Source organism: Pseudophryne corroboree, chromosome 2, assembly GCF_028390025.1.
Source record: "Pseudophryne corroboree isolate aPseCor3 chromosome 2, aPseCor3.hap2, whole genome shotgun sequence".
NCBI classification, from domain to species: Eukaryota; Metazoa; Chordata; class Amphibia; order Anura; family Myobatrachidae; genus Pseudophryne; species Pseudophryne corroboree.
In genome coordinates this window covers 208,809,024-208,833,530 of record NC_086445.1, presented here as the reverse complement: position 1 = coordinate 208,833,530, position 24,507 = coordinate 208,809,024, and positions in this window count along the sequence as shown.

Sequence of the window (24,507 nt, the reverse complement as noted above, 5' to 3'; positions counted from 1 at the left end):
GGCCAGGTGTTTGTGTCGGCCACTTGGGTCGCTGAGCTTAGTCACACAGCTACCTCATTGCGCCTCTTTTTTTCTTTGCGTCATGTGCTGTTTGGGGAGTGTTTTTTGGAAGGGCCATCCTGCGTGACACTGCAGTGCCACTCCTAGATGGGCCAGGTGTTTGTGTCGGCCACTTGGGTCGCTGAGCTTAGTCATCCAGCGACCTCGGTGCAAATTTTAGGACTAAAAATAATATTGTGAGGTGTTCAGAATAGACTGAAAATGAGTGGAAATTATGGTTATTGAGGTTAATAATACTTTGGGATCAAAATGACCCCCAAATTCTATGATTTAAGCTGTTTTTTTAGGGTTTTTTGAAAAAAACACCCGAATCCAAAACACACCCGAATCCGACAAAAAAAATTCGGTGAGGTTTTGCCAAAACGCGTTCGAACCCAAAACACGGCCACGGAACCGAACCCAAAACCAAAACACAAAACCCGAAAAATTTCCGGTGCACATCTCTACTAATAATACTGTAGCATTGCAGATACTTAAAAAATGCTACAAGAAATATAACTACCCTGTCATATTTACTCTTATCATTTGTAAAACCGTAAACCAGTAGCCATGATGTGGTATTCACCAGCTTCCTTAATTACTACAGCCTCAGGGACTCCAATTTCTGGGGCTGGACAACCATCAGTAACAGGCACTTGGACAAGAAACAAACAAACAACGATAAAAACGTGTTCATGCCCTTCATTCCGAAGGACACAAAATCACGTCACGGTTGACTGTTTTCTCCGTTTATGTGAATAATCATCATAGTCCCAAGGCCTCAGCCACCCAAGTGTCATCTATCAATACCCACGCACTGAGGTGAATATTAGACCTCACATGGCCATGCAAGGTCCACCAGACCGGTGTTCAGTAAGGAGACAAACATACCCTGAGTAATACCCACACTGCCATACTTGTCATTGTGCTGAGATGGTCTCTCTCTGCTCCTGTAAAGAAAGCACAACAGCCTATCTGCTTTACCCTCATGCTACACTGAACTCAGTAGGGCTAAACAACTGAACCTTGCCCAAAACTCTCGCCTGCTAAAACTGATTAAAGAACACAACAATCAACACATAGGCTATTCACTTTTTGTTCTCAATATCATACATTACAGAAATTATCTAAACAGCAGAACAGCAGCAAATAACAATAACAAATATGGTAGTTTGTGATGTGAATACTTGTTGAACAGACTTCCCCCTACATACATATGTGGATGGCTGGCCTTAACCCCTCGGTCAACCTGTGGAACCAAAGTAAGTGCCACCCAGAGGCCGTCTAACACAAACAGCCATTCACGTATAAGAAAGGGTTACAATGACGTGTGTAACTGGTCCGCTCCTCCACGCTCAACCCAATCTGGGGTTTCTGGACCAAAGGCACTAAGCCAAGGGCCCTCTGCACGTCATATACCAATGGCACAAGAATGCGCATGTGAGCTGCACAGCTCACCCACCTCTGCACTCAGCACTAGTGCCTGACTGTGCTCACGGACCTACTTCCCTGATGTTCTATGTTGGAGAATTATTAGTAGGATATGGTGGCCCACTGCCACCTATCGTTCCGCTGGGAGATGCTGCGGTGGGGAGCATTGTTAGCTCTTTTGTTTCCCACAGACCGCAGTACTCTCTGTTGATAAAGCCTAATATTTATCTTACTTAAATCCCTCTAAAAGGTCTAAGAACACAGTACGCTATTGGCGTAAGGAATACCGTAAGAGTACGCACGTTGCGTAACAATCGCTTAGCCGTGGTCGAGACGCACGAGCGCCACGTTCGCTCATGGCTAAGAGAGCACAGGCAAGCACGCTATAGGCTGCCGACTACCGTAATGATTCGCTATTAGCGTAGCGGACGCTCGGGACCACGAGGAGATCACAAGCGGCGCTGACGCTCACAGTATTAAACCTTTATAACTATACCATAAAACAATGTACTTATAATGTAAATCCTTGTGCAGTGATAAGGTGTAAATGCAACACAGTGTAACCTTGTTAACTTGAAAGCTGTACGAGCGTCTCCGACGCTCTGAGAATACTTAGAAATATAATGAACACACAGATACCGGTCTTAGGTTCTAACACCTTATATGAACGTTCTATTTGCAAAAGAATAATACAATACAAGTTATACACTACCAAAATAACATAGACTACCTAACCAGATAACTACACATAGAATACAATAACAATACAATTGCATTTAAGAGAAAAGAGAGAGAAAGAGAAGAGAGAGAGAGAGAGAGAGAGAGAGATGGCTCACAATAACAATAAAGACAATATGATTGCGGAGAAACTTACGCACAAGGGAAACAATCGCATGCGCCTCTGGATATCCAGCTCCCGATTATCAGCGATGAGAACCGTTGAAGAGAATAGCGAGCTGGCCCAGATCGGCTTGTCCTTTTATACACTACACACAATACAGTACAATGGTCCCTATATTCTTATTGTTCATTGGACACAGGAATTCGTCTTCGCATTATAACAAAAGGTCATAGGTTGATTCATACAGGTGGGCTGTGACTATTTCCAACTGCTCAGGTGGGTGGGAAACTAGGTTTCCCGCCGCATGGATAATAAAGTGCAAATACAGTAAAAGTCCATAAACTTCTTATGTCCATAACTATTCGCACGAGCGATTAATCCGCTTCAAACCAACACCGGAATATTGCTAATTAAATACTCTTCCGATGGATACTAAACACCACTGTGTAACTCCTGTCTGACCCTTCGCATCAAACAAAGAGGGATCTCTTTGTCTATGAACATGCTATATTAACTAAACTTTCAGATTCTATCAAAGGGACCATAATCTACAAAATACATTATATAGTTAAAATATGTTACGAACGAGTCGCCCGCTAGTTGCACATAAACTCTACCGTAAATGCGCACACCGTGCGCCTGCGGGTGCCCGCAATGGCGAGTATGCGCACGCACGGCAGGGCTCATGAACGTGCAACAGGCACTCGCATGAGGTGCAAATATGGCAGTGTGTAGCGTGATATTTTTCTGACTTTGACAGTCCACCCTTTGGCAGTCACCAATAACTGCCACTTCCTAAAACATTTCAAAATGAGAAAAATATATGTCATGTGTAAATAAATTTCCATGGTCGGGTAGGGGAGGAGAGAAGAAGGTGTGAAAAGGGTATGACCTAGTGAGATAGCAGAAGCATGTGTGTATGAATCCATGTTTGGGGGGTCATGTATCATTGTGCCGTACGTGTTTTAAATCAAGCTTCGAGGTATTGCGAAGTATACATTTGAATTCCTTCTTATCCCGTATTAAGGGTCTGTGGATGGGCTGTCAAACTTTACCGAGCTCTTTTCGGCTTTTAGTTGCAACAAAATGGGGGAGCACATTTTAGTTGATGATACATGAATAGGGGGGATATGTGGGTGCTGATATCTGTGCCTGTATTCCCTATCGACTATGTGTGTCATTTACCTGAAGGTTTGTAGAGATGAAGATAAAGAACACTTATGGTAAATGCAGTGATAAACTATGTGAGTTTAATATACATTTGCCGATTGAGGTCTTGTCTTGTCTTGTCTCGATGTACATGTTGACTGTAGTCTCTTTGTGCTTTTGCCAATAAACGTAAGCAAAGCTTTATCAATGTCCATAGACTTACAAAAAGAGTTGGACTAGCGTTTTCATTAAAGTCACTAGGGAAATGGGGGGTCTATGGCATAGTCCATCTGTTGTCTGCGTGCAAGGTTGTCAAATTTCTTCTTTAGTCCATCTGTTGTCTGCATACAAGGTCGTCAAATTCCTCTTCCAAGCGGGTCTTTTTATCTTGGAGAAAAACAAAGGAGAAACGGGTGAAAGAAACGGACCGTGGTATCACATTTTCATCACAACATTGGCCCTCATTCCGAGTTGATCGGTCGCAAGGCGAATTTAGCAGAGTTACACACGCTAAGCCGCCGCCTACTGGGAGTGAATCTTAGCTTCTTAAAATTGCGACCGATGTATTCGCAATATTGCGATTACTAACTACTTAGCAGTTTCAGAGTAGCTCCAGACTTACTCTGCCTGTGCGATCATTTCAGTGCTTGTCGTTCCTGGTTGACGTCACAAACACACCCAGCGTTCGCCCAGGCACTCCCACCGTTTCTCCGGACACTCCTGCGTTTTTTCCGGAAACGGTAGCGTTTTCAGCCACACGCCCCTGAAACGCCGTGTTTCCGCCCAGTAACACCCATTTCCTGTCAATCACATTACGTTCGCCGGAGCGAAGAAAAAGCCGTGAGTAAAAATACTTTCTTCATAGTAAAGTTACTTGGCGCAGTCGCAGTGCGAACATTGCGCATGCGTACTAAGCGGATTTTCACTGCGATGCGATGAAAAATACCGAGCGAACAACTCGGAATGAGGGCCATTGTCTCTATCGTTGGGTCATAAATCACATCCATTGGAATTATAATATCCTCACTCCTTAGACTCATTACCCTAGTACTTCGTTTACACTTCGCTAAAGCCTGAACGCATCTAAATATCAAACCAATCGATATGACAACACCCAAGATACACAGAAGAAATTTCCCTACATCCATTATAATTCCTTGAGCCCATTCTCCTAAACCAGAGAACCAATTTCGCGGGTTCAACCATGACACCCAACCGGTCAGCTCATTACCCACAGCAGCAAGGGTGAGATTGTGTCTCCTGCGGAATTCCCACTTTAATTGGAGAATGTCGTCCATCTTTTGGTCTATGACCTCGACCGGGTCCTCAGTGCTATTCGTAATGTAAGTGCAGCATTTTACGCCGTACTGCGTTGCCAGTGTGACACAATATCCGCCTGTCACTGCTGTGAGATAATTAAGAACCATCCTATGCTGAACCAGTTCTGTTTTATAAGCTTGGAGCTCCCTTCCGGTATACCTAAAAGTGTCGTCATACATTTCAGTGATATTGTCTAATAAATTTGCAAGCGCTGATATGTATTTATAGTTCAACACTCCTCTGGCGGTGCGAGTGATGTCTAACGCGAGTAGAACCTGAATCCCGGTGGATTCATGGATCAGGTCAGAGGCCGGATGCTCTGTCCTTTCTATTATGTGACGTTTAACGATGTGCTCGTAATGAGTATGAGTATAAGGAGCTTGGGCAACACGGTGAATATCTTTCATTTTTTGTATGCTGTACAGTCATTACCTCAGGCAGTACTTTTCCAATATAACACAATCCTTCTGAGTTTGGGGCAAGCCACTTATACGCCTTCCTCCCACATATGAAATATGCATCATCGGGGAGAACATATGGGACGGAGTAGGACATAACCATATTACACATTTTCCATATGAAATTTCCTAACCCTAACTCTCCCATCTGTCTAGTACACGTATCGGTTTGCACGATGTGTGCACAGTATCCTGGTGATACCTCTCCAATTCTCATGGTTCTACTTCCTAGGGTATACCTATATCGGAAATATCTTCCACTACCGGCTAAGTGGCGTATAAGTTCTGTATCTGTAGGCATTCTATCTGCTCTACATGAAAAGGTCATGGTTTGGTTATTCCATGACACTTCCCAATTTCCCGGCTTTCGGGGATTGGAAATGTTAAAACATATTAGGGATCTATCCACATGATATTGGTGGAGCTTCAAACTAGGAGGACTGGAGATATTAAACCTCCTGTCCACCGGTCTCCCACCCTTTAGCTAAAGTACCTCCCATACCGTTAAAGGGAATGGTACTAATCCTGATTTGCTATGGCCTTGAGGTACTTGTGAGCATACCCAACAATCTGTCTGATTTAACACATTACCCACTAAGGAGTGATAGTCACTCAATGGATGCCGGTCCATGTGGATATTAAAACTGGACTGACATTTCTTGATGCACCCATCCTCAACTACATTGTCACAGTGTCTACAGATACAGTTCTCTTTTCAGCTAACAATCCTTCACAATGTTTACAAATAACATGGCTGCTAGATCGTTTCCGGTACTCGCCTTTGCTTGGTGATTGTGCTGCTATTGGAAATTTACACCTCTGTCTCAGTCATCGGAACCTTTCTGGATCCTTTCTCGACCTCACTGGTACTCTCACCGAAACAGACTGCTCTGGTCAACATCAGGGTCAACATGAAAACACGGCTCACAGTCTCTCGAGGCGAGTCCATCTTACAGGAGGAGAAAAGGAGAAATTTGTAATGGGGGTACAGAAAAACAGTTTGAGGGGGAGAGAAACTTGTTACGATAATTAGTTCTCTAGTCTTGTCGTTCTTCTTGTTCTGCTGTCATCTCAAAGGTGCTGTCTCTCAGTCTTCCAAACGAACATTCCGGTGATGCAATATTCCTTCCAAACCAGCGATCTCTCTGTACGGAGCAAAAATCTTGCATTACCATTTGTCTAACTGATGGGTGACATACCATCTTTAAAACATGAAAACATGAGTGAGAAGAGAGAAAAAAAAAGAGAGAGAGAGAACAATTCATATATATATATATATTACCTAAACCATCAATGAACAACAACAGGAAAAAAAACATTTTTCAAACATTTTAAAACATTGTCAGATCATCATCAGGCTGTCCTATCTACATGTCCAAATGGATTCCTTGCGCAGTCCCTCCCACCAGCACCTCCATACTCCACCCTTTGTATCTGGCCAGGATACATTGATGTGGGTAGGTCATGCTGGGGTTTGGTAGACTTCTGCAAAGACCAAGTAGATATGCAATGTTTGAGTCCTTCCAATAATCGTCAGAGATGGGGAGAGAAAAAAAACATTTCACAGATACATTTACAACGTTTCACCTGGTCATTCCTGTGTCTTCAGGGAATGACCTCCCAATTTATTAACTATAACCTCAGGCTTACCATCAGTCCTAATGATCACCTTTCCTGATTGCAACTTATAGGTGTAACTCAAAATTTTACATATGTGGTATCTGATTACAATTTTGTGTATCATAACTCTGCTCATGTTCTTGTCTAGGGGGTCTGACTTTATGTGGGCTGTTACAGTTACTGGCATAATGCCCTTCTCTTTTACAAAGATAACAAACCCTGGGCTTCTTCCAAGTGTCAGTGACCTGAGGTTTTGGTTGATTTGATGCCTCCTCAAACGCTTGGATGCTCATCACCATCAACCGCTTTCCCTGTACCTCCCTGATTCCTTGGATATCATGGTTATGTTGTTGTCTAGGGGGTTGATATGATTTTTGTGTATTTTTCACTCTACAGTCTCGTGCAAAATGTCCCTTTTTATGACAATTGTAACAGACTTCCACATTTGAATTTCTCGCAGTGGTGTGGGGCTTATGCTGGAGTGGTCTTGTGGTTAGGGCCTGTATACTTGCGGCCATTAACTTATCACTTTGTGACTCCCTGTATCTGGTGATATTCTGATCATGATCAATAGCGGCCTCTCTTAATGCGGCCACCGAGATATTTCTCCAGTTTGGGTTGGTGGTCTGTATCCTAGTTCTCAATACCTCCTTTAAACCATTCATTAATACCTTAACCGCTATTTCTCTATGCTGTGCATTAGTTTTGATGTCTGTGATCCCAGTGTTTCTAGCCATTACTTGCAGTTCTCGATTGAAATAATTAGAAATACTTTCCCCTTCGTTTTGTCTTATGGAGAAAATTTCATTCCACTTGACAACGGCAGGGAAATATACTTCTAACTGTCGGTTAATCTGCTTAATACATTCCTGATTGTGTTCCTCCGTTTGAGGTACTTCTGTGTCTAATTGACAATCAGTAATACATTTCGCAGGGTCAACACTGGAGGGCAAACATGCCCTCAGCACTGTCCGCCAATCTTTGTTGGTGGGTTCTGTGGCGTTTCCTAGTTCTTTAATAAACCTTTGACATGCGACTAGATTTTTCCTAGAATCAGGAAATTCAGACATAATTGATCTCAATTCGGTCCGGGACCAGAGACAGCGCATTGCACTGTCCCCGACGGGAATGATTCCCTGATCGTCAGTCTTCCCATTGGGGACTGTGATCACCCTGACAGGATCAAATTCAACTACATCATCTTGCGTTGGTTCTACAATATGGGGTACATTTGTTTGTGTGTGGTATAAAACATTGTACGTACCTGTGGACACGACCTCACCTGACCCTCCGTTAGGGGGTTTGATTATTGCCTTTACCGATTTGGTCGTGTCCACCTGGATGTCTTGTGTGATGGCTGCTGGTATAGGTGCCGACATCGTGCTGGGCTTACTTTCTTGCTTGTAGTCCTGAGGGAAGTTTGACATGGGGTGCGACTTGCACGGGTTAACATTTGTAATTTTTACACTTTCATTTTCATAAACATTATTACATTTTAAACTTTCATTCTTAATACAGTTACTAAGTGCATTTTTATCGTACAACATTGTGCCTTTCTCCGCAACCATAATCCTCTCCATTGCCATGTCTCTCCTCCCAAGATGAGAGTCAGATATGTCAGTTAGACTTCTTTGCATTTCACTTTCCTGTTGCCATAATTTTAAATAGTCATAATGTTTGATCCGTCTCTTTGCTGATTTAATGAGACCTATCCTTCTCCTTAGATTTAGTAACACATCTGGGCTAAAGCTGCCTACTCTTGGGAACTTCTCCCCGTCATGTACAGTCATTCTTTCCCATTCATCACATAAAACCCCTGTGTGTGAACCGTATTTTTCACACATTACATACCTTGCCGACCCGATTGGTCGGTTTACTAAATCAACCCGAACCAAGGTTGATCGCCCCCTACCTGAACAACTGGCCCCCATAACTTGCAGGTGTTGCTTTTACTACCTCTGACCTTCAAATCAGGGTTTTCAGCGAACCCTTACAAAAACCAAGATGTCCGGGGCAGGCCGGCAGCGAAGTTTACAGAGTACTCCACTCACTCCTCGCCCACGTTGGCCAGTACTGCAATCACTGTATCCAGAGCTGTTGTACCCAACCTAGGGCCCCTATAAGCCTTTATTTACTGGGGCGTGTTCCCCAGCAAGTATCGGTTGTTGGATAGTTCCCGAGTGACCAGCGAACCTCCCTTAAAATAAATTTTTTTTCACAAATCACGTTAAAATGTACAAATAGCGTTTATGACCCCTAGCGTACGCAAATGGTACTGGGTCAAATTACTAACTAATGCACACAATTACGTGCGGTACAATCGTTCGGCACACAAGCAACTAATCTTATGTGCGGAGCGACCAGTGGAATCGAAAATTTCTGCTGCGAATTCCTTCAGCCAGAGCTTCAATGGCCTATATGGGTTCTGCACCAACCCCCTGGGTTGTGCTCTTTCCTCTATCTATAGCGGACTTCTTCGTCTGCTGTACCTAGACCTCCTGGTCAGTTCTGGACCTCCTGGTCTGTGCTACAGTAGACCTCCTGGTCTGCTATACTCTAATGCTCAAATTTTTATGTTTAACAAGGGATGCCTCCCAAGCCACCATGCATGTCACTTACATGTATGTTCCTCACGAGAACTCGACTTCTTGTGGTTCAATCCAAAAAAAATTGTAGAAACTTATATATACAAACACTCACTCACCACATGTACACTTTACTTTTGTTTCTATTTCTGCGCAGAAATTTCTTTCCTTTAGACCAGATGAGTCGCAAATTGGAGAAGGATCTATTAGCTTAAATTTCGGACACTAAAATTGACTTGCGCTATTTATCGCGTTGCTTCCTTTTCGCCTGTTAAAATAATACTATCGTGTGATTTGAGTTACGTGGGCGTACCCAGACGCTCCGTTGCGTAATATACGCTGCGTGCGTCGGCCTTTGTTTAGCGTACGCTTGTCTCACCCTTTTGTTAGAGACCCGTGTACGCCAGCCAGATATGTCCACCGAAACACAATTAACACGTTTATCAATGTAGATGATCCTTACCCGTGATCATCTACCGAACACCACACAGATCTCTCCTTGTATCCTAGGCAGAGCTGTGTGCGTGCTTTACAAATTACCCCTTAATGTATTACTTTTATTCTTTAACTACTAATAGCAACAAATCTTTCTTAGCACGTTATAAATTATAAAATGGCAAACAGGAGAGTGATATATGAAAATACACGAATGAAAAGAAATGCAGATATATGCGTGCGTGCGTACGCAAGACAGAAATAAACAGTTTTAAAAGACACTAGCATGTTGTTCTTACCTCCGGTTCCGGATTCCTTCAGCACCCTTTACTAAGCGAAGCAGACACTTATCCGGTCAGCACGACGAGGAATATTACCTCCCGCCCTTTGCTGATGGATAATGTCTGCTGAAATTACGTAGTGCAGATATGTGAAGGACGGACGAGCCGCCAATTGATAAAGCCTAATATTTATCTTACTTAAATCCCTCTAAAAGGTCTAAGAACACAGTACGCTATTGGCGTAAGGAATACCGTAAGAGTACGCACGTTGCGTAACAATCGCTTAGCCGTGGTCGAGACGCACGAGCGTCACGTTCGCTCACAGCTAAGAGAGCACAGGCAAGCACGCTATAGGCTGCCGACTACCGTAATGATTCGCTATTAGCGTAGCGGACGCTCGGGACCACGAGGAGATCACAAGCGGCGCTGACGCTCACAGTATTAAACCTTTATAACTATACCATAAAACAATGTACTTATAATGTAAATCCTTGTGCAGTGATAAGGTGTAAATGCAACACAGTGTAACCTTGTTAACTTGAAAGCTGTACGAGCGTCTCCGACGCTCTGAGAATACTTAGAAATATAATGAACACACAGATACCGGTCTTAGGTTCTAACACCTTATATGAACGATCTATTTGCAAAAGAATAATACAATACAAGTTATACACTACCAAAATAACATAGACTACCTAACCAGATAACTACACATAGAATACAATAACAATACAATTGCATTTAAGAGAAAAGAGAGAGAAAGAGAAGAGAGAGAGAGAGAGAGAGAGAGAGATGGCTCACAATAACAATAAAGACAATATGATTGCGGAGAAACTTACGCACAAGGGAAACAATCGCATGCGCCTCTGGATATCCAGCTCCCGATTATCAGCGATGAGAACCGTTGAAGAGAATAGCGAGCTGGCCCAGATCGGCTTGTCCTTTTATACACTACACACAATACAGTACAATGGTCCCTATATTCTTATTGTTCATTGGACACAGGAATTCGTCTTCGCATTATAACAAAAGGTCATAGGTTGATTCATACAGGTGGGCTGTGACTATTTCCAACTGCTCAGGTGGGTGGGAAACTAGGTTTCCCGCCGCATGGATAATAAAGTGCAAATACAGTAAAAGTCCATAAACTTCTTATGTCCATAACTATTCGCACGAGCGATTAATCCGCTTCAAACCAACACCGGAATATTGCTAATTAAATACTCTTCCGATGGATACTAAACACCACTGTGTAACTCCTGTCTGACCCTTCGCATCAAACAAAGAGGGATCTCTTTGTCTATGAACATGCTATATTAACTAAACTTTCAGATTCTATCAAAGGGACCATAATCTACAAAATACATTATATAGTTAAAATATGTTACGAACGAGTCGCCCGCTAGATGCACATAAACTCTACCGTAAATGCGCACACCGTGCGCCTGCGGGTGCCCGCAACGGCGAGTATGCGCATGCACGGCAGGGCTCATGAACGTGCAACAGGCACTCGCATGAGGTGCAAATATGGCAGTGTGTAGCGTGATATTTTTCTGACTTTGACACTGTCCTCAGCTTCTTGCGGGGCCCCTCGTGATCTGCTGCTGTTCCCAATACTCTGCCACTGGCGCTGGGTCTTCAACTGCCGCTGCCGGGTCTTCTTCCACCGCTGTCATATTAAATGGGACCTCATGAAAGGGAAAGAGAGGGGCAGACTTGGAATCATGCACTTTTAATTCCTCTTATTATGATACTTGTTCAGGGCTAATTGAGAGTGGGCATTACAAAGAGGAAGAGGGGGGTCCTAACTGTGCCATTACACAGGATATCTTTGCTACCTCTTTTATTGATGACCAATGGCTACTTTGCACTAGGACCCAGTGGCTCTCGACAGAGACGCAATCTCTGACATGGCCCTTTTCAGGTCACCACCACATATTTCCTCCACATGCGCTGCTGAGATAGAGGAACACAAAGAGGTACATTGCAGGCTGTCAAGAAGAAAGTAATTTGAAGGTGCCTGGGGAGAAGGTTTGGATCTTGGTGTGACTCAGGAGGAATAACAGAAGGCTATAGATACACAAGGGGCAAGAGGCCAAAGTAACAGAATGCTGGAGTGACAGTGGTCTGGAGATACAAAGGGGACAGAAGGCTATAGTGACACAGGGGGCAAGAGATTGGAATGACATAGGAGGCTGGAATGATGGGGCAAAAGGATGGAGTGATACAGGGGGCAGGAGGCTAGAATGACACAGGGGGCAGGAGGTTAGAGTGACTTGGCCTAGAGTGACACAGGGGGCAGAAATCTGGAGTGACAGGTGGAAGGAGGCTGAAAGGTCAGTAGGCTGAAGTGACGGGGCAGGAGTCTGAAGTAAAAGGCTGGCATGAAACAGGGAGCAGGAGACTGGATTGTTACAGGGGGAAGGAGGCTGGAGTCACATGGGGAGGAGGCAGTAAAAACAGGAGGCTGGAGTAACAGCTCAGAAGGCTGGGGAGACATGGGGCTTGAATAAAGGGGCAGGAGGTTGAAAAGATAGGAGGCTGGAGTGATGGGGCAGGAGACTGGAGTGACATGGGGCAATAGGCTGGACTGACTTGGTGTGGGAGGCTGAGGTGATATGGAGCAGGAGGCTGGAATGACACAGGGACAGGAGGTTGGAATGACACAGGGGAAAGGAAGCTGGAGAGACAGGGGCTGGAGTGACACAGGGGGCAGGATGCTGGAGTGACACAGACAGAAGGAAGCTGGAGTAACACAGATGGCAGGAGGCTGGAAAGACAGGAGGCTGGAGTGGCATGCGACATGAAGCTGGAGTGACATCGGGCAGGAGGCTGGAGTGATAGGAAACTATAATGATAGGGCAGAAGGCTGGAAAGGTAGGAGACTGGAGTGGCAGGGGGCAGGATTCTGGAAAGACAGGGGGCAAGAGTGATAGGGGCAGAAGGCTGGAGTTACATGGGGTAGTAAAGACACAGGGCAGGAGGCTGGAGAGACACAGGGGGCGGGAGATTGGGGGGACACAGGGAAGGTGGTGACATAGGAGGCATGAGTATGGTTTAACCTCTATTGTCTGATGATGACATTGGTTATATTCCTACACTAACAGGCATCTTCCACCCCATGAATAGTAACTTCCGACTAAAGACACTGTCTGGGGACAAACAATTTTTTAGAGGTTCCCCTTTGAAGATAAACCACCATATACAATAGGTTAGGTGTATTTTTATTTAGTATACACAAAAACAGTACACTTTTTAAGGAGGTTTCAAAGGGACTTTTGCTCTGAGCTCTACTTAAGCTAAACCTGCTTAAAAATTAGAACACCCAACCGCCAACCAGCCAACTGATACTGTAGTGTGTAGGCTGCTAAGACTGGAGCAGCCCAGGTCAGGGGTACCCCATCAAGTGTGTTCCTTGGCTATGGCATTACTCCCCTGCTAGTGGAGCCTGGTGCTGGTTCTAAAAATCTGGGGAGCCTGGATCCTGGGAGCTCATTTTGCTACCCATATTTTTAGAATCAATGCCAACTCCAAGAGCCCAATGTTGGTTCATTAAAAATGGGGGACTCCTACACATTTTGTTCCCCATATTTTTTGAAGTAGGACTGGCTCAAAGAGGACCTGGCTGGTTATGCTTTTGTCGGGGGTAACCCCACACTTTATTTGGGGGGGGAGGGGGGGCCTTAAATCCTGTTCTCATCCCCAAATGATGTTATTACTAAAAAACATAGAATTTGACGGCAGATAAGAACCACTTACTGTCTTAGCCTCTACCACCTCTGACGGGTGACTATTCCACCTATCCACTACCCTTTCTGTGAAGTAATTTTTCCTCAAGTTTCTTTTGAACCTACCTCCTTCCAGATACAGTAGAAACATACAGTAGCTGTCAGTACAAACCATTGCAACTAAGCAGATCTATGTAGACTATTGCAACTAGCTTAAAATAATTAGAATTAGTTATCCTCATAGTCTCCTATCCAGAAGCAAATAGCTCCATGTGTTTGACTGTAGTAAGTAAGGTTTAGAGTTCAAGTCCTAGACATGCATGCTGAGAAATGTGTGTTGCAACTGAATGACAAGGTGTACATAAGCAATGACTGATAGCTCACATGCTAAGAGTATGGATATGGTTTAGGAGGTTTCATGTTCAAATCCATTGCTTGGAGTGTTAAGCAGTTAAGGCCCGTATTCACGGGCAGATCTGGGGAGAGATGTGTGCTGAGCGAACCGCTCAGCACACATCTCTCCCCCCGCTCAGCACAGCGCGAACCGCTCAGCACAGCGCGAACCGCTCAGCACACATCTCTCCCCCCGCTCAGCACAGCGCGAACCGCTCAGCACAGCGCGAACCGCTCAGCACACATCTCTCCCCTCGCTCAGCACAGCGGGTGAAATGAGCGACCTGCTAGATTGAGCCTGCATGCAGGCCAGTCTAGCACCAGCGATAGCGATGCGTGGAGCTGTGCATCGCTATCGCTGTGGGGGGTACACATGGAGCAATCATGCTTAAAATCTGAGCAATCTAGTCAGATTGCTTAGATTTTCGCTCCGTGAGTACCCCCCTTTAGTTTACTTAAAACAAGTAGAAATATTGGTTAACATCAGTATCAGTATCATTTTTTTTGTACCAATGTTTATGACTAAACAATGTTTTTGACCAATGTTAAAAACATTAAAAATAATGTGTCATCCCTACCATTGCTGCATCAGTCATACCTGTATTTGACTTCCAGGGTGCCTGGGATAGCACCTTGTAGCCTAGAGTGCTCAGATGCAGTATCTGAGCATTTTAAACATGCTTAGGATAGACATAAGAATATCTTTATAAAGAACTGAGGGGGAGATGCACTATGCAGTGAAAAGAGTGGAGAAGTGAACCAGTGGAGAAGTTGACCATGGCAACCAATCAGCATTGAAGTAACAGTTATAATTTGCATACTATAAAATTCTACAGAGCAGCTGATTTGTTGCCATGGGCAACTTCTCCACGGCTTCTTTCTCCACTTTTATCACTGCTTAGTATATCTCCCCTAAGGGTCAAATAGGGTTGATGTTACCAAAAGGTAAAAAAAGGGGCAGACTACATGGGCCAAGTGGTTCTTATCTGCCATCAGATTCTTTGTTTCTTACTACAACTAGCTTCATATACTTAGATCTGCAGAAGCAAATAGTTCCTTGTGTTAAATGTATGACTGTAGTACATGAGGTTGAAAGTTTGAGAATCAGACTGCCCCACAATACAAAAATAACAACAGGAAAAAAAGGTGCAATGGTAAGGACACATTTGGGCCTGATTCAGAGGTGGATGCTAACACATGCGTAACTGCAACTTTTTGTGGAGTCACAGTGTCGTTAATGTATTGTCACGATCCGGGTTACAGGACACTATTATTTACCTTTCAGGTGTCTCCTGAGGCTGGCTCAGCGTTCCAGGGCCAAGTCTCAATCATGCTGCTAAACATCCTTACTTCATATCTCCTCTCTGCCAGTCCGCAGATGCAGTCACCAGGAACTCTTATAAGTGGAATGGCGTTTCTAGCCCATCGCGGCCTCCGCCGCCATTACTGAACTCTCAGCACTTGGACGGCTCTGCATGGCGTCTCCTGTCAGCCGCGGCCTCAGTCGCCATTGCTGTGCTCTCAGCGTCTGGATGGATCTGTATAGCGTCCCCTGTTAGCTGCGGTCTTTGCTGCTATTACTACAGTTCAAAGCACTAACAGGTCTGTGCGGTGCCTCTCGCCCGCTGTGGCCTCTGCAGCCAGCTCTGTGGGTTTGCGGTGCAGCTTGACGTCCACTGTCCCCTGCGGCAGTGGCCGCCATTACTGCAAAATCTCCATATGGGATTGCAAACAAGGATTCCCTCCAAAGACCAGTATGGGCGCAGCCATGTTGGTTCTGATTACATGACGCTAGTTCCTCCAATCTACAACATCGCTGAGTTCTGCCTGATTGCTGATCCAATCCCTGCACTGCTGAGGGTATAAAAGGACTGTTCCTGAACCAGGAAGTTGTCAGTGCTTTGGTTGTCATTACCAGTGTATCTTGTCTCTGCTCTCTGTGGTTACTAACTGTGTTCCAGGTATTCCAGCTCCTGTGTCTTCAGTTCTTCAGAGACCCGCACCAATCACCACCCTGTGGTGCCTGCCTGACTCCATAGTGTCCTCATTGCCTTCTGCTATTGGCAAGTGCTCTGAAACATCGGCTTCCAGCATCTGGCTCCCAGCAGTGTTCAGCTTCCTGATGTCATCGGTGCTCCGTCATCGGTTTCCCTAAAATCTTCAGTGCTCAAGTCATCTGTTCTTCAAATTCATTGATCTCTAGCGTCACCAGTGTCACTCAACTCCTCTGCTAACACTGGTTCATCTGCACTACATCCACAGTTCTTTGTTACCGGTTCCATCCGGCAAAACCGGCAGTCTACGTGTATTACTCACTCTACAGCACGTTCAGCCTCTGTACAACATCTGCTGACCAGTTCCAACTTTCATCTACCATACAGCACCTAGGTGATGGTAAAAGGACTCTCCATCTCCCAATCTCCCAAGCTAGCCTTGTGCGGATACCACACCTAAGGGAATACCAGCTTTAACTATCTTTTGTGGAACTGTGTACTAAGCATTTCTCATATCATATCTTTGCAACTGCCGATGTACCATCAGAACTGTGTTTAATAAACAAACATTCATTTTATCTTTTTTTTCGTGGTCACACCTTCGGGCACTGGTGGTACAAGTCATCTGTATGTCTAGGAGTCCTATTCTACCGCCCAGATTTACATTTACACCAGCCCCTACAACTGAGGCTGTTTCAGGTCAACACCAGCCCTCAGTTGTGACATGTATATGCTAGTTTCAGCCTTCCCCTTGTGTACTACTAGCATGCACTGACTGTACAAGCCCTGAGGTGCCTCCTTTCAATATACAGTGCAAATCGGCTTGCGGTTCTGAACACCCCATCATCGGCACACCATCCCATATACTATCAACACTTGCATCAGCCTATGGCGGGTGCAGTGTCTCCTTATGAAATTCCTCTAAACATGGCTGGGGATAACTATTTGGGAACTCAGCCACCACGTTTACTGACACCCCTGTGCACTTTCATTACATGCCCATGACACAGCCTTTTCTTGCATTGACTGCAGACCACCTCCCAGCCATTGCCGAGAAATGCCCATGGTTTTCTGCCACCAGTTCTAATGCCAGTACTCCATATGCCACAGCGGTCTAAGGCTCAATGGATCCTCATCAGTGCAGGATTAGCCATGGGAACCAAACCACTGGTGCTTTCCAATCAGCGGTAGTTCCAGATGTGGGGCTGCAGTGGAGAACAAAATTCAAATATTGAAGCCACACAAACTGCCCACGCCCAAAAACTGCCAAACATGTCCTGTCTGGGACTCACTGGTAGTTGGTGTGGCTCTCCTATTTGAATTTTGGACTGTGCTGCACTGGTTCCGATGAAAGATCATTAGATTCCCATCCCTAAGCGACAGCACTGCCCCCTCTGCCCTGTACCCTGGGAGGCAGTGCTGCTCGCACACCCCCAGTTATGGCCCTGAAGATTATCATCATTATTATTTAAATGTGAAAACATTTGACTCTTTCTCTACAATAGATTTTTCTTAACTTAGACAAATCTGCTGTTTCCAATTTCCTGCTGCCTGTAAAAAGACCAAGAAATCTTAAGGGCACTACACACTGTGCGATTTGGACGATTTGAATGATGAACGATATGAACAATGAACGATTTTTCAGTAACAATTTTTTGCATACACACTGAACGATTTGTATGAACGATTTGACATTGCAAACATCGATATTGTCCAAATTGGCTTGCAATGATAAATGATGATAGACCAACGATGAAAGACCGCGGGAAAGCGCATCGTTCATCGCCGGTGCCTCCACACTGAACTATAAGAACGATATATCACTATTTTTTTAATGATATCGTCCACATCGTTCTTAAATATCTACCAGTGTGTAGGTGTAGGGCCCATTATCCTCAGCTGCTTTGTGTAATCCAACTTGCACATACTGTAAATAGTATAGCTATAGAGTTTTGTATCTATCTATCTATCTATCTATCTATCTATCTATCTATCTATCTATTTATCCATATGATTGTGTTAATATAATAAGAATTTACTTACCGATAATTCTATTTCTCATAGTCCGTAGTGGATGCTGGGGACTCCGTAAGGACCATGGGGAATAGCGGCTCCGCAGGAGACTGGGCACAAAAGTAAAAGCTTTAGGACTACCTGGTGTGCACTGGCTCCTCCCCCTATGACCCTCCTCCAAGCCTCAGTTAGGATACTGTGCCCGGACGAGCGTACACAATAAGGAAGGATTTTGAATCCCGGGTAAGACTCATACCAGCCACACCAATCACACCGTACAACCTGTGACCTGAACCCAGTTAACAGCATGATAACAGAGGAGCCTCTGAAAAGATGGCTCACAACAATAATAACCCGATTTTTGTAACAATAACTATGTACAAGTATTGCAGACAATCCGCACTTGGGATGGGCGCCCAGCATCCACTACGGACTATGAGAAATAGAATTATCGGTAAGTAAATTCTTATTTTCTCTAACGTCCTAAGTGGATGCTGGGGACTCCGTAAGGACCATGGGGATTATACCAAAGCTCCCAAACGGGCGGGAGAGTGCGGATGACTCTGCAGCACCGAATGAGAGAACTCCAGGTCCTCCTCAGCCAGGGTATCAAATTTGTAGAATTTAGCAAACGTGTTTGCCCCTGACCAAGTAGCTGCTCGGCAAAGTTGTAAAGCCGAGACCCCTCGGGCAGCCGCCCAAGATGAGCCCACTTTCCTTGTGGAATGGGCTTTTACAGATTTTGGCTGTGGCAGGCCTGCCACAGAATGTGCAAGCTGAATTGTACTACAAATCCATCGAGCAATAGTCTGCTTAGAAGCAGGAGCACCCAGCTTGTTGGGTGCATACAGGATAAACAGCGAGTTAGATTTTCTGACTCCAGCCGTCCTGGAAACATATATTTTCAGGGCCCTGACTACGTCCAGCAACTTGGAGTCCTCCAAGTCCCTAGTAGCCGCAGGTACCACAATAGGCTGGTTCAAGTGAAACGCTGAAACCACCTTAGGGAGAAATTGAGGACGAGTCCTCAATTCTGCCCTGTCCGTATGAAAAATTAGGTAAGGGCTTTTATAGGATAAAGCCGCCAATTCTGAGACACGCCTGGCTGACGCCAGGGCTAACAGCATTACCACTTTCCATGTGAGATATTTTAAGTCCACAGTGGTGAGTGGTTCAAACCAATGTGATTTTAGGAACCCCAAAACTACATTGAGATCCCAAGGTGCCACTGGAGGCACAAAAGGAGGCTGTATATGCAGTACCCCCTTGACAAACGTCTGAACTTCAGGAACTGAAGCCAGTTCTTTTTGGAAGAAAATTGACAGGGCCGAAATTTGAACCTTAATGGACCCTAATTTTAGGCCCATAGACAGTCCTGTTTGCAGGAAATGCAGGAAACGACCCAGTTGAAATTCCTCTGTAGGAGCCTTCCTGGCCTCACACCACGCAACATATTTACGCCAAATACGGTGATAATGTTGCACGGTTACATCCTTCCTGGCTTTGATCAGGGTAGGGATGACTTCATCTGGAATGCCTTTTTCCTTCAGGATCCGGCGTTCAACCGCCATGCCGTCAAACGCAGCCGCGGTAAGTCTTGGAACAGACAGGGTCCCTGCTGGAGCAGGTCCTTTCTTAGAGGTAGAGGCCACGGGTCCTCCGTGAGCATCTCTTGAAGTTCCGGGTACCAAGTCCTTCTTGGCCAATCCGGAGCCACGAGTATAGTCCTTACTCCTCTCCTTCTTATGATTCTCAGTACCTTGGGTATGAGAGGCAGAGGAGGGAACACATACACTGACTGGTACACCCACGGTGTTACCAGAGCGTCCACAGCTATTGCCTGAGGGTCCCTTGACCTGGCGCAATATCTGTCTAGTTTTTTGTTGAGGCGGGACGCCATCATGTCCACCTTTGGTTTTTCCCAACGGTTCACAATCATGTGGAAGACTTCTGGGTGAAGTCCCCACTCCCCCGGGTGGAGGTCGTGTCTGCTGAGGAAGTCTGCTTCCCAGTTGTCCACTCCCGGAATGAACACTGCTGACAGTGCTATCACATGATTTTCCGCCCAGCGAAGAATCCTTGCAACTTCTACCATTGCCCTCCTGCTTCTTGTGCCGCCCTGTCTGTTTACGTGGGCGACTGCCGTGATGTTGTCCGACTGGATCAACACCGGCTGACCCTGAAGCAGAGGCCTTGCTTGACTTAGGGCATTGTAAATGGCCCTTAGTTCCAGGATATTTATGTGAATTGACGTTTCCATGCTTGACCACAAGCCCTGGAAATTTCTTCCCTGTGTGACTGCACCCCAGCCTCTCAGGCTGGCATCCGTGGTCACCAGGACCCAGTCCTGAATGCCGAATCTGCGGCCCTCTAGAAGATGAGCACTCTGCAACCACCACAGGAGAGACACCCTTGTCTTTGGAGACAGGGTTATCCGCTGATGCATCTGAAGATGCGATCCGGACCACTTGTCCAGCAGATCCCACTGAAAAGTTCTTGCGTGGAATCTGCCGAATGGAATCGCTTCGTAAGAAGCCACCATTTTTCCCAGGACCCTTGTGCATTGATGCACTGACACTTGGCCTGGTTTTAGGAGGTTCCTGACTAGCTCGGATAACTCCCTGGCTTTCTCCTCCGGGAGAAACACCTTTTTCTGGACTGTGTCCAGAATCATCCCTAGGAACAGCAGACGTGTCGTCGGAATCAGCTGCGATTTTGGAATATTTAGAATCCACCCGTGCTGTCGTAGTACTACTTGAGATAGTGCTACTCCGACCTCTAACTGTTCCCTGGACCTTGCCCTTATCAGGAGATCGTCCAAGTAAGGGATAATTAAGACGCCTTTTCTTCGAAGAAGAATCATCATTTCGGCCATTACCTTGGTAAAGACCCGGGGTGCCGTGGACAATCCAAACGGCAGCGTCTGAAACTGATAGTGACAGTTCTGTACCACAAACCTGAGGTACCCTTGGTGAGAAGGGCAAATTGGGACATGGAGGTAAGCATCCTTGATGTCCAGAGACACCATATAGTCCCCATCTTCCAGGTTCGCTATCACTGCTCTGAGTGACTCCATCTTGAATTTGAACCTTTGTATGCAAGTGTTCAATGATTTCAGATTTAAAATAGGTCTCACCGAGCCGTCCGGCTTCGGTACCACAAACAGCGTGGAATAATACCCCTTTCCCTGTTGTAGGAGGGGTACCTTGATTATCACCTGCTGGGAATACAGCTTGTGAATGGCTTCCAATACCGCCTCCCTGTTGGAGGGAGACGTTGGTAAAGCAGACTTCAGGAACCGGCGAGGGGGAGACGTCTCGAATTCCAATTTGTACCCCTGAGATACTACCTGCAGGATCCAGGGGTCCACTTGCGAGTGAGCCCACTGCGCGCTGAAATTCTTGAGACGACCCCCCACCGTACCTGAGTCCGCTTGTAAGGCCCCAGCGTCATGCTGAGGACTTGGCAGAAGTGGGGAAGGGCTTCTGTTCCTGGGAAGAGGCTGCCTGCTGCAGTCTTTTTCCCCTTCCTCTGCCCCGGGGCAGATATGAGTGGCCTTTTGCCCGCTTGCCCTTATGGGGACGAAAGGACTGAGCCTGAAAAGACGGTGTCTTTTTCTGCTGAGAGGTGACCTGGCGTAAAAAGGTGGATTTTCCAGCCGTTGCCGTGGCCACCAGGTCCGATAGACCGACCCCAAATAACTCCTCCCCTTTATACGGCAATACTTCCATATGCCGTTTGGAATCCGCATCACCTGACCACTGTCGCGTCCATAACCCTCTTCTGGCAGAAATGGACAGCGCACTTACTCTTGATGCCAGAGTGCAAATATCCCTCTGTGCATCTCGCATATATAGAAATGCATCCTTTAAATGCTCTATAGTCAATAATATACTGTCCCTGTCCAGGGTATCAATATTTTCAGTCAGGGAATCCGACCAAGCCAGCCCCGCACTGCACATCCAGGCTGAGGCGATTGCTGGTCGCAGTATAACACCAGTATGTGTGTATATACTTTTTAGGATATTTTCCAGCTTCCTATCAGCTGGCTCTTTGAGGGCGGCCGTATCAGGAGACGGTAACGCCACTTGTTTTGATAAGCGTTTGAGCGCCTTATCTACCCTAGGGGGTGTTTCCCAATGCGCCCTAACCTCTGGCGGGAAAGGGTATAATGCCAATAATTTTTTAGAAATTAGCAGTTTTTTATCGGGGGAAACCCACGCTTCATCACACACCTCATTTAATTCATCTGATTCAGGAAAAACTACGGGTAGTTTTTTCACACCCCACATAATACCCTTTTTTGTGGTACTTGTAGTATCAGAAATGTTCAAAACCTCCTTCATTGCCGTGATCATGTAACGTGTGGCCCTACTGGAAAATACGTTTGTTTCCTCACCGTCGACACTGGAGTCAGTGTCCGTGTCTGGGTCTGTGTCGACCATCTGAGGTAACGGGCGCTTTAGAGCCCCTGACGGTGTTTGAGACGCCTGGACAGGTATTAACTGTTTTTCCGGCTGTCTCATGTCGTCAACAGTCTTTTGTAAAGTGCTGACGCTATCACGTAATTCCTTCCATAAGACCATCCAGTCAGGTGTCGACTCCCTAGGGGGTGACATCACTATTACAGGCAATTGCTCCGCCTCCATACCATTTTCTTCCTCATACATGTAGACACAACGTACCGACACACAGCACACACACAGGGAATGCTCTGATAGAGGACAGGACCCCACTAGCCCTTTGGGGAGACAGAGGGAGAGTTTGCCAGCACACACCAGAGCGCTATATATATACAGGGATAACCTTATATAAGTGTTTTTCCCTTATATAGCTGTTATATTTATCAATCTGCCAAATTAGTGCCCCCCCTCTCTTGTTTTACCCTGTTTCTGTAGTGCAGGACTGCAGGGGAGAGCCAGGGAGCTTCCCTCCAACGGAGCTGTGAGGGAAAATGGCGCTTGTGTGCTGAGGAGATAGGCTCCGCCCCTTTCTCGGCGGCCTTTCTCCCGCTTTTTTATGGAAAAACTGGCAGGGGTTAAATGCATCCATATAGCCCAGGAGCTATATGTGATGTATTTTTAGCCATCTAAGGTGTTTTTATTGCGTCTCAGGGCGCCCCCCCCCAGCGCCCTGCACCCTCAGTGACCGGAGTGTGAAGTGTGCTGAGAGCAATGGCGCACAGCTGCGGTGCTGTGCGCTACCTTATTGAAGACAGGACGTCTTCTGCCGCCGATTTTCCGGACCTCTTCTGTCTTCTGGCTCTGTAAGGGGGCCGGCGGCGCAGCTCTGGGACCCATCCATGGCTGGGCCTGTGATCGTCCCTCTGGAGCTAATGTCCAGTAGCCTAAGAAGCCCAATCCACTCTGCACGCAGGTGAGTTCGCTTCTTCTCCCCTTAGTCCCTCGATGCAGTGAGCCTGTTGCCAGCAGGACTCACTGAAAATAAAAAACCTAATTTAAACTTTTACTCTAAGCAGCTCAGGAGAGCCACCTAGTATGCACCCTTCTCGTTCGGGCACAAAAATCTAACTGAGGCTTGGAGGAGGGTCATAGGGGGAGGAGCCAGTGCACACCAGGTAGTCCTAAAGCTTTTACTTTTGTGCCCAGTCTCCTGCGGAGCCGCTATTCCCCATGGTCCTTACGGAGTCCCCAGCATCCACTTAGGACGTTAGAGAAATATATATATATATATATATATATATATAGTTTGTGTGTATGTTTTTCGTACAGTCTTTTTCTTGCATATACTGTAGTACATACACATACACAAAACTACAAAAGCAACCTTTGCTAGCAGTGCATGACATTTGGGGTAATTCCAAGTTGATCGCAGCAGGAAATTTTTTAGCAGTTGGGCAAATCCATGTGTACTGCAGGGGAGGCAGATATTACATGTGCAGAGAGAGTTAGATTTGGGTGGGTTATTTTGTTTCTGTGCAGGGTAAATACTGGCTGCTTTATTTTTACACTGCTAATTAGATTGCAGATTGAACTCACCACACCCAAATCTATCTCTCTCTGCACATGTTATATCTGCCCCCCCCCCTGCAGTGCACATGGTTTTTCCCAACTGCTAAAAAATTTCCTGCTGCGATCAACTTGGAATTACCCCCATTAACCGTTGGAATGAACGGTAATTAACTTTTTCCTAATGTATATGTAAATATTAAGTGATACACTGATACATTGTTGCAAGTGTGATGTGTAAGTGTAACACT